The sequence below is a fragment of the Salvelinus alpinus genome, unplaced genomic scaffold, assembly GCF_045679555.1.
Source record: "Salvelinus alpinus unplaced genomic scaffold, SLU_Salpinus.1 scaffold_40, whole genome shotgun sequence".
Taxonomy (NCBI): domain Eukaryota; kingdom Metazoa; phylum Chordata; class Actinopteri; order Salmoniformes; family Salmonidae; genus Salvelinus; species Salvelinus alpinus.
In genome coordinates, this window is record NW_027255981.1 from 1,040,907 (window position 1) to 1,053,081 (window position 12,175).

Here is a 12,175-nt window from a genome sequence, read left to right on the forward strand (position 1 = left end):
ATTCAAGAAGGCAATGAGCTACGTCGGGTCTTTTTAAAAATGGCGGGTGAGGAAGCGAAACCTATTGCGTGATAGACAGAAGGAGAGATGTCGTGTGGGGAAACTGCTTTTTTCACTCGATCTGTCCAACTTATCGCCTCTAAAATGTAAATAAAACACTATAAAGAGTTTATATAATGTGTCATTACATACCTATTTCAAGGTTTGTGTTGAATTTGAGTCGGGTTTTTAGGGCGGTGCTAAAGTGATCTTCAGAAGTAAACAGCGGCTTTTGAGAGTCATGATAGCTTGCAGTGATGACGCAAAAAATTACTAGGTATCCCCACCCTACCCTGTCCCTTTCTTGTTTTTAAACGGTGAGAGAAGTGCTACACCTGGTGGAGAGAAGCTGTAAGACAGAACGAGTTGCTTTATGTGTGCTGTACGTTACGCCATGACACGTCACGATGTAACGTACAGCGTCGGAGGGGTCAGTTTTTTCAACTTTTCTCCAATACTATAGAGCCATTACCATGTCAATCAACGCTTGAATATAAACGTAGTTAACACCCCAGATTTTGATGTCAACACAGTCGCTACAGTCCCATTAGTTTTCTTTGCAGCCTCGTTTGAATGTCGCGGTTGCGCACATTTGTACGGAATGGAGTTAGCGTATGTTAGCTAATAGAAGTACTGAGTCAGAACAAACGTAGCTAGCTAATACAGCCTGATAATACCAGCACTGGTGGAGGCTTAAATCAGCATGTTGTTTGTACAACAGTATCTTCTAAATCAAAGAGGAATAGGCGAAGCATGAATATGTTGGCTATATGAATAAAGATTTAATGTAGCCAAAGATTATAGGGTCCCCTAGGAAACACCGAACATCACTTTGCTTCCTACCCTGTTACAATAACTCGTCCATGGCATTTTCATTCGTTGTCATATCAAGCAGCACTGTATTCAAAGTGCCCACTATTACTTATATTCTAACTACAGAATCATAATAAACATTGTCTTTAGGATGGCAGTGCGGAAATTATCTCAAATGAGTGCAGGAAATGCAGAAATTGATGGAAATGCAGGAAATTATTTTAGGTTGAAGTTGAATTGAACAGTATAAAACAATCCGAATGGAGAAAGAAATTGAAATAATTTAGAATATATGTGTTACCACCCTAGGGTCACACACTACTCAAAGCAAATTTAGAACTTTTATTAATCAAAACATAAAATACCGTCAAATACCATCATACATGGTCCCGTGTGGCTCAGTTGGTAGAGCATGGCGCTTGCAACGCCAGGGTTGTGGGTTCATTCCCCACGGGGGGACCAGGATGAATATGTATGAACTTTCCAATTTGTAAGTCGCTCTGGATAAGAGCGTCTGCTAAATGACTTAAATGTAAATGTACATTTTAAAAGGATGATATTATATGGCCAGCCCTATCTGGAACCACCAAGACTCATCCTAGATGTAACAGTATAACTTTAGTACGTCCCCTCGCCCCGACCCGGGCGCGAACCAGGGACCCTCTGCACACATCAACAACGGTCGCCCACGAAGCATCGTTACCCATCGCTCCACAAAGGCCGCGGCCCTTGCAGAGCAAGGGGCAACCCTACTTCAAGTCTCAGAGCAAGTGACGTAACCAATTGAAACGCTATTAGTGCGTACCCGCTAACTAGCTAGCCATTTCACATCCGTTACATAGAGCTGGTCGCCCAGCCAAACTGAGCAAACGGGGGAGAAGGGGCTTGGTCAGGGATGCTCACTCTGACAGAGCTCCAGAGTTCCTCTGTGGAGATGGGAGAACCTTCCAGAAGGACAACCATCCCTGCAGCACTCCACCAATCAGGCCTTTATGGTAGAGTGGCCAGACTGAAGCCACACCTCAGTAAAAGGCACGGCAGGCTGCTTGGAGTTTGCCAAAAGGCACCTAAACTCTCAGACCATGAGAAACAAGATTATCTGGTCTGATGAAACAGATTGAACTCTTTGGCCTGAATGCCAAGCGTTACGTCTCAAGGAAACACGGTGTCATCCTACGGTGATGCATGGTGGTAGCAGCATCATGCTGTGGGGATGGTTTTCAGCGGCAAGGACTGGGAGACTAGTCAGGGTCAAGGGAAAGATGAACGGACAAAGTGCAAAGAGATCCTTGATGAGAACCTGCTCCAGAGTGCTCAGGACCTCAGGCTGGGGTAAAGGTTCACCTTCCAACAGGACAACAACCCGAAGCACACAGCCAAGACAACGCAGGAGTGGCTTCGGGACAAGTCTCTGAATGTCCTTGAGTGGCCCAGCCAGAGCCTGGACTTGAACCCGATCGAACATCTCCGGAGAGACCTGTCATCCAACCTGACAGAGCTTGAGAGGATCTGCAGAGAAGAATGGGAGGAACTCCTCAAGCTTGTAGCATCATACCTGATAAGACTTGAGGCTGTAATTGCTGCGAAAGGTGCTTCAACAAAGTACTGAGTAAAAGGTCTGAATACATATGTAAATGTGATAGTTTTTTAATTGTAATACATTTAATAACAACCCGTTTTTGCTTTGTCATTATGGGGTATTACGTGTAGATTGATGAGGGGACAAATCTATTTATTAAATTTTAGAATAAGGCTGTAACGTAACAGAATTCGGAAAAAGTCAAGGGGTCTGAATACTTTCTGCAAGCACTGTAGGTTTCAGCGGTGGAGCTAGAATGACTGCTCTCTATCTCATGGAAATAGTTGCCGTGTTAAGCTGTATATAGTCAGCTAACTAGTTGGTTGTTTTGTCTTATTTCTACCAATGTAATTCATATGGAAATGGCACAAGCTGCTTGCTATAGCTATGGGGCTAGAGAGAATGTGTGTGTGGAATGGGAGCCTATTTGCCACTGTCACACAGCCTAGGACTAAAGCGACAGTGGTTTCAGAGTTGTTTTAAAATGTGGTAGGAACTTTTATCTGTTCCAGACCTTGTAATGGATTACATCAAGACAATGGGCGGGGTTGACCATCTTGACCAACTGAGGAGCTAATACAATGTTGGATGCACAGGCAGGAAATGGTGGAAGTATGTGTTTTGGGGGATGCTCAACATTGCCATCATAAATGCGTACATTTTGGGAGACTCTGCAAAGGCCCCTTCCCAGAAACCCCAGGAGCTGGTCCCCAAAGGCGTTCAAAATGCAGCTTGTGCATTCACTTTGTGATATGGCTACAGTAGCAGGAAGAGGGGAGGCCTGAGTTGTAACTCATTTGAAAGCAGGTGAAGTTTGAAGTGCGCAAGAGAGTGTGCATCTGGAGTGGACGCAGGACAAAGAGTAGGAGATGTGTAGAAATCTCTTTTGGGTACTCTACGTGTTATGTGCCACTTTGCAGGCTGGTGCAGAGCTTCCAGAAGTACCATGACATGGTGTAGGCTAAATGCCAATACTAAAGTGACAGTGTGAAATATGAATTTCTCCTACAAATCTTTTATTGTCTCTGGAACAGTTGTGTTTTGTATCTTCTCTATCTAATACTTGTTGCATTCACCGAACTGTTGTTGAAATAGGCTACTATTTCTACATTTTGTGTCAGGCCTGGTCTATACTAAATATTATTGAGAGAGGTTACCCACATTTTGAAATAGTCTCTGAATAGTTTTGAATTTTTACATTGTTACAGAAGTAAGAATCGTTGTCAATCAAATAGCATACTTTGTGTGGGTTTTGAAATACTTTCTGAATAATTGTCCTCTGGTCAAATGTTGGATAATTGTTCTATTTATATGTAAATAATATGTACAGTGGCAAGAAAAAGTATGTGAACCCTTTGGAATTACCTTGATTTCTGCATAAATTTGACATACAATGTGATCTGATCTTCATCTAACTCACAACAATAGACAAACTCAGTGTGGTTAAACTAATAACACACAAATTGTATTTTTCTTGTCTATATTGAATAGATCATTTAAAAATTCACAGTGTAGGTTGGAAAAAAGTATGTGAACCCCTAGGCTAATGACTAGTCCAAAAGCATACTGGAGTCAGGAGTCAACTAACCTGGAGTTGAATCAATGAGACGAGATTGGAGATTACGGTTACAGCTGCCTCTGCCCCATAAAAAACAATCACAAAATTTGAGTTTGCTATTCACAAGAAGCAATGCCTGATGTGAACCATGCCTCGAACAAAGGAGATCTCAGAAGACCTAAGATTAAGAATGGTTGCCTTGCATAAAGCTGGAAAGGGTTACAAAAATATCTCTAAAAGTCAGTCCACGGTAAGACAAATTGTCTATAAATGGAGAAATTTCAGCACTGTTGCTACTCTCCCTAGGAGCGGCCGTCCTGAAAAGATGACTGCAAGAGCACAGTGCAGAATTCTCAATGAGGTTAAGAAGAATCCTAGAATGTCAGCCAAAGACTTACAGAAATCTCTGGAAGATGCTAACATCTCTGTTGATGAGTCTAGAATACGTAAAGCACTAAACAAGAATGGTGTTCATGGGAGGACACCACGGACAAAGCCACCGCTGTCCAAAAAAAACATTGCTGCACGTCTGAAATTCGCAAAAGAGCACCTGCATGTTCCGCAGTGCTACTGGCAAAATATTCTGTGGACAGACTAAACTAAAGTTGAGTTGTTTGGAAGGAACACACAACACTATGTGTGGAGAAAAAAAGGCACAGCACACCAACATCAAAACCTCATCCCAACTGTAAACTAGGGTGGAGAGAGCATCATGGTTTGGGGCTGCTTTGCTGCCTCTGGGCCTGGACAGCTTGCTATCATCTATAGAAATATGAATTCTCAAGTTTATCGAGACATTCTGCAGGAGAATGTTAGGCTATATGTCCGCCAATTGAAGCTCAACAGAAGTTAGGTGATGCAACAGGACAACAACCCAGAAGACAGAAGTAAATCAACAACAGAATGGCTTGAACAGAAGAAAATGTGCCTTCTGGAGTGGCCCAGTCAGAGTCCTGACCTCAACCCGATTGAGATGCTGTGGCATGACCTCAAGAGAGCAGTTCACACCAGACATCCTAAGAATATTGCTGAACTGAAACAGTTTTGTAAAGAGGAATGGTCCAAAATTCCCCCTGACAGTTGTGCAGGTCTGATCAACAACTACAGAAAACATTTGGTTGAGGTTATTGCTGCCAAAGGAGGGTCAACCTGTATTAAATCCAAGGGTTTCCAACCTGCACTGTGAATGTTTACACAGTGTGTTCAAAAGAGACAAGAACAATTATAATTGTTTGTGTGTTATTAGTTTTTAAGCAGACTGTGTTTGTCTATTGTTGTGACTTAGATGAAGATCAGATAAAATGTTATGACCAATTCATGCAGAAATACAGGTCATTCTAAAGGGTTCATATACTTTTTCTTCCCACTGTACAAGTATAATATACACTGCTCAAAAAAATAAAGGGAACACTTAAACAACACAATGTAACTCCAAGTCAATCACACTTCTGTGAAATCAAACTGTCACTGATTGACAATAAATGTCACATGCTGTTGTGCAAATGGAATAGACAAAAGGTGGAAATTATAGGCAATTAGCAAGACACCCCCAATAAAGGAGTGGTTCTGCAGGTGGTGACCACAGACCACTTCTCAGTTCCTATGCTTCGTGGCTGATGTTTTGGTCACTTTTGAATGCTGGCGGTGCTTTCACTCTAGTGGTAGCATGAGACGGAGTCTACAACCCACACAAGTGGCTCAGGTAGTGCAGCTCATCCAGGATGGCACATCAATGCGAGCTGTGGCAAGAAGGTTTGCTGTGTCTGTCAGCATAGTGTCCAGAGCATGGAGGTGCTACCAGGAGACAGGCCAGTACATCAGGAGACGTGGAGGAGGCCGTAGGAGGGCAACAACCCAGCAGCAGGACCGCTACCTCCGCCTTTGTGCAAGGAGGAGCACTGCCAGAGCCCTGCAAAATGACCTCCAGCAGGCCACAAATGAAAGCACCGCCAGCATTCAAAAGTGACCAAAACATCAGCCAGGAAGCATAGGAACTGAGAAGTGGTCTGTGGTCACCACCTGCAGAACCACTCCTTTATTGGGAGTGTCTTGCTAATTGCCTATAATTTCCACCTTTTGTCTATTCCATTTGCACAACAGCATGTGAAATTTATTGTCAATCAGTGTTGCTTCCTAAGTGGACAGTTTGATTTCACAGAAGTGTGATTGACTTGGAGTTACATTGTGTTGTTTAAGTGTTCCCTTATTTTTTTGAGCAGTGTATTATACTTGGTACATTTTTTGTGAGTAATTTACTACAATTTAAATACTCTGCTTTTTGTTGTATTGAGTGTTAATCGTTTTTTGATAGTGTCTTTACACAACGGAATACAAAATGAGTGTTATTCCTACTGACATGAATGAGGGGTCATACACTACATGACCAAATGTATGTGGACACCTGCTCGTCGAAGATCTCATTCCAAAATCATGGGCTGCCATAACAGCCTCCACTCTTCTGGGAAGGCTTTCCACTAGATGTTGGAACATTACTGCAGGGACTTGCTATCATTCAGCCACATGAGCATTAGTGGTCGGGCACTAATGTTGGGCGATTAGGCCTGGCTCGCAGTCAGCGTTCCAATTAATCTCAAAAGTGTTCGATGGGGTTGAGGTCAGGGCTCTATGCAGGCCTGTCATGTTCTCCCACACCAATCTCGACAAACCATTTCTGTATGGACCTCACTTTATGCACGGGGGCATTGCCATGCTGAAACAGGAAAGGGCCTTCCACAAACTACTGCCACAAAGTTGGAAGCAGAGAATCATCTAGAATGTCATTGTATGCTGTAGCGTTAAAATGTACTTTCACTGGAACTAAGAGGCCTAGACAAAACCATGAAAAACAGCCCAACACCATTATTCCTCCTCCACCAAACTTTACAGTTGGCACTATGCATTGGGGCAGGTAGCGTTCTCCTGGCATCCGCCAAACCCAGATTCGTCTGTCGGTGGTGAAGCGTGATTCATCATTCCATATAACTTCACAATTACAGAGCTTACAGTTGATCGGGGCAGCTCTAGCAGGGCAGAAATTTGACAAACTGACTTTTGGAAAGGTGGCATCCTATGACGATGTAAGGCCATTCTACTTCCAATGTTTGTCTATGGAGATTGCATGGCTGTGTGCTCGATTTGATACACCTGTCAGCAACGGGTGTGGCTGAACTAGCCAAATCCACTAATTTGAATGGGTGTCCACATACTTTTGTGTGCAATATATATATATATATATATATATATAATTAATGACTTGTTATTGTAATTTGTTCTTTGTTTTGAGCCATGTCTGTTTGTTTGAAATGTTAACTTTATCTTAAATTGTCAGTAATCTACAGCAGCATTCTAGAAGTATATTGGGGTCTAAAGGGTTAAACAGAACACGTGGGAGGGGACAGAGGAGGGTAAGAAGGCAGAAGTGGTTGCTGAGGTTGAATCAAGCACCGCGATGAGCAAAGTTGGTGAAAATGAATGTTCTGAATGGACAATAGTAGTATCAAAAACTGGAACAAAAAGGAAATTGTCTCAAATTGGAGTGGAGGATATGAATGATAATTAATTGCTTGTTTGTTGGGATGCGTTTGTTGAGTAAGGATGCATACGTGGGAGACCCGTTTGAGGTGTCGAAAATGGTGAAGTATGCACAAGGAAAAGTTGAGCTTGTCAGGGAGTGGTCTTATTTTTTTCTTCTGAATAACAGAAGTTTTGAACTTCGGAGTAGAGAACCCGTCAAAGGAATCATCTCAGGGGTTACGACGTATGTTCAGGTTGAATACCTGAAGAGAAATCCTGGTGTGGTTGGTTTCCCCGGCGTCTGACCCATTGGGTGAATGGAGAAAAAGGAAGAAAGTCTGTCGGTCCTGTTGTTTTTTTGATAAAGAGCAAATACCTACGCATGTGAAGCTTGGTTATGTAAGATACCCTGTAAGAGCTTTCGTCCCCAAACCCTTGCAGTGTAAGAATTGTAAAGGATTTGGCCATGTTCAAGTGAGGTGCAGACAGACAGAGTATACTGTGTGTATACGTCTACTGTGTGTAGAAGGACGGCAGTGTTGCAATTGTGGTGGTGATCATGATCCCGAGTTCCCAAAGTGCTCTCTAAGGGAGAAGGTGATTGAGGTGGCAAAGGTTAGAGCGGTCAATCAAAAGAAGAGAAAACAAGTGGACCGACCACAGCCTGTAGTAAATGTTTGCTGTCAATCAAAAGATACTGTGTGTTAAAAAGGGTGGATTTTATGGCATTCATTGCCACAGTTATAAACTCTACGGCACAGATCTCAAAGAAGTCTAAGAAACTGGATATTATTGTGGCTGCGGGAAAAACTGTTTTTGGGACTTAAGGATTTTACATCGGGAAGCCTTGTAAGAGGTACTGGCACCAGAAGACCCGCCCTTCCTCTTTCCCCTTGAGCCTGTGCAGTGATCAGATCTGTTAGATTTTTTATCAGAAAAGTTGTTTGATTTAGTTTCGTTTATTTTTGGGGGGGGGTCCTGTTTCCATCCCATACAGTAGGTGGCGGAAAGCACACTACATTGTGCGTTCGCCAATATACCATAGAAGAAGAAACAAAACATGTAAGGTCCTTTGACTCTAAGGCGTAATGTTAGAACTCCTTTAGTCCATTATTGTGCTAGGGATAGCGATGACAACACTGAAAGTAAATTGAAACATTGTAACAGTATCGTTCGTGGAATTTCACAGGGATAAGTATGCGTTTATCACAAGATCCGGTAGAATTCCTTACGTTAGGCTTTGTGAATTGGAACACATCTGTAGCGAGTTGGTAAACATGCTAACAGCTTGGATATACTAGTTCAACAACCACTGTTGCCAAGTTATTGCCCGACTGGCTAAACTCCTGAAGGCTACTCCAAGTTCCTACATTGTAGTCAGGTTACTAATAACAATGTCTTTATTTGTAACATATCAATGGTTTATCAAAAAAGACAATGTATAGCTAAAATCCCATGTTACCTTGTATACATCTCCGTAGGTCCCGCTCCCAATTCTCTGTATAAGCTCGAAATCCGCTTGAAAGGTCGAAAGTGGAAGCCATTTTTAGGTCCACGGTTTAGTTATCCAGTCGTTATATTTGTTGGGACACTGACACGACAAATAACGAAAAACATACAATATTAAAAACACGTCGTCAGAAATAAATCACAGCCTGACTTCACTGTAACTTCACATTGGCCTTCTCTGCACACTGCGCGTGCGCCGCAGCCAGCTGGCTTGTCCAAGAAGGGAATGCAAGGAATGGGCTGGCTGGGGTCTGCCCTGGACACAGATCTGATCTGAAACCAGAGTTTAGTCTGACTGGTTTGGTTTAATTCTTTACTTAATTACAGCTGGATCCTTTCTTCTCATTCTCACAAATATCTAGAGGTGCAATAGAGTAGAATAGCATAGATTTTGAGAATTAGGAAAATGAAGATCATAAACTTGGAAAAACGATCTTATGAGTTTGATTATATCAATCCATAATTATGGTATAATAGATAATATGCTGCATTAGGCAGCAATATTGATAGAATGTATTACTTGTCATTAAAACTGGAAAGCACACAAAATAATAACCATACAAACAATCATAATGTGTTAATGTATTATATTCTATTGCCTTGTGAGTCAGAATTACTAAGAATTTGTTCATGTGGAAAGTTTGCAATAAAAAGTCCTTATTACTGAATGATCGAAAAAATGACTAATACAAAGCCAATGCGTTATTACATTTGACCATATCACAAATCACTCTTATTCTTAATTTCCCTTTATGTCCTGCCTTTGTGTAATATCCTCCAGAGAAAAACAGGTGTCACTAGATGGATCTGTCCCTACTCCCTAGGCCTACATTAATCGGAAAATAGGAATGCACAGCACAAAAATATATTAAAACAAAGGCAATCACCCACACAATGTGAAAGTAACCTTTTCCAATGCCCTGCAGTGTTATTTTGATCAAATTACTTCATTTACTGTCGAGCAACACTGAAGCATGCATGAGAGCACCAGATGTACCGGACGACTGTGATCACGCTCTCCGTAGCCGATGTGAGTAAGACCTTTAAACAAGTCAACATTCACAAGGACGCAGGGCCAAATGGATTACCAGGATGTGTACTCCGAGCATGCGCTGACCAACTGGCAAGTGCCTTCACTGACATTTTCAACCTGTCCCTGACCAAGTCTGTAATACCAATGTCATGTATACACCCTCTCCGGTGCTCGAGGTCACCAGTCTGCTTATTATTACGCACATCTGTCACCACCATTACGCGCACCAGCGCCTCACCGGGACTCCATCACCTTCCTGATTACCTTCCCTATATCTATCACTCCCTTTGGTTCTTTCCCTAGGCGTTATTGACTCTGTTTGTGTTTCATGTCTGTACGCTACTCGTGTTTCTTGTATTGTTCCATTTTCGTTTATTTATTAAATATTCACTCCCTGTACTTGCTTCCTGACTCCAAGTATACACTTTGCAACCAACATGTTTCAAGCAGACCACCATGGTCCCTGCCCAAGAACACCAAGGTAACCTGCCTAAATGACTACTGACCCGTAGCACTCATGTCTGTAGCCATGAAGTGCTTTGAATGGCTGGTCATGGCTCACATTAACACCATTATCCCAGAAACCCCAAACCCACTCCAATTTGCATACCGCCCCAACAGATCCACAGATGACACAATCTCTATTGCGCTCCACACTGCCCATAACCCACCTGAACAAAAGGAACACCTACGTGAGAATGCTATTCATTGACTACAGCTCAGCGTTCAACACCATAGTGCCCTCAATGCTCATCACTAAGCTAAGGACCCTGGGACTAAACACCAAACACTCTGCAACTGGCTCCTGGACTTCCTGACAGGCCGCCCCCAGGTGGTAAGGGTAGGTAACAACACATCTGACACTCTGATCCTCAACACGGGGGCCCTTCATTGGTGCATGCTCAGTCCCCTCCTACTCCCTGTTCACCCATGATTGCATGGCCAAGCACGATTCCAACACCATCATTAAGTTTGCCAACAACACAACAGTGGTAGGCCTGATCACCGGCAACGATGAGACAGCCCTATAGGGAGGAGGTCAGAGACCTGGCAGTGTGGTGCCAGGATAACAACCTCTCCCTCAACGTGATCAAGACAAAGGAGATGATCGTGGACTACAGGAAAAGGAGGGCCGAGCACGCCTCCATTCTCATCGACGGGTCTGTGGTGGAGCAGGTTGAGAGCTTCAAGTTCCTTGGTGTCTACATCAGCAACAAACTATCATGGTTCAAACATACCAAGACAGTCGTGAAGAGGGCACGGCAACGCCTATTCCCCCTCAGGAGACTGAAAAGATTTGGCATGGGGTCCTCAAATCCTCAAAATGTTCTGCAGCTGCACCATCGAGAGCATCCTGACTGGTTGCATCACCGTCTGGTATGGCAACTGTCGGTCTCCGACCGCAAGGCACTACAGAGGGTAGTTGGTACGGCCCAGTACATCACTGGGGCCAAGCTTCCTGCCATCCAGGACCTCTATACCAGGCGGTGTCAGAGGAAGGCCCTAAAAATTACCGGAGCGCCAAATCTATGTCCAAAAGGCTTCTTAACAGCTTCCACCCCAAGCCATAAGATTCCTGAACAGCCCGGACTATTTGCATTGACCCCCCCATTTCTACGCTGCTGCTACTCTCTTTTTATTATCTATGCATAGTCACTTTACCTCTACCTACATGCACATATTACCTCAATTACCTTGACTAACCTGTGCCCCCGCACATTGACTCTGTACCGGTACCCCCTGTAAATAGCCTCGTTACTGTTATTTTATTGTTGCTCTTTAATAAATTGTTATTTTTCTATTTTCTCCTTTTTTTAAATATATACTGTATATATATATTTTTTTTTTTAACTTCTGTTCATTTAGTAAATACTTTTTTAACAATACTTTTTCTGAAAACTGCATTGTTGATTAAGGGCTTGTAAATAAGCATTTCACTAAGGTTGTATTCGGCGCATGTGACAAATAAAATGTCATTTGATTTGTAATTTGCACCAGTTTGGTTAACCTAGCAAATGTGCCAATTTAATTGCTCAATGTTTTCCCATGTCCACTCCACCAGTACAGATTGCAATCCTTGTCGTCCCCATTTACATGTTTATTTATGTAATTTTTGTCATGCCAGGCACAC

General features: G+C 42.8%; 1 pseudogene; it reads right to left on the reverse strand.

Moving 5' to 3' along the window:
• The window catches only part of LOC139566965 (mitogen-activated protein kinase kinase kinase kinase 3-like), a 94,095-nt pseudogene extending 84,911 nt beyond the window's left edge, over positions 1-9,184 (reverse strand).
• Positions 9,185-12,175: the final 2,991 nt, after the last annotated feature.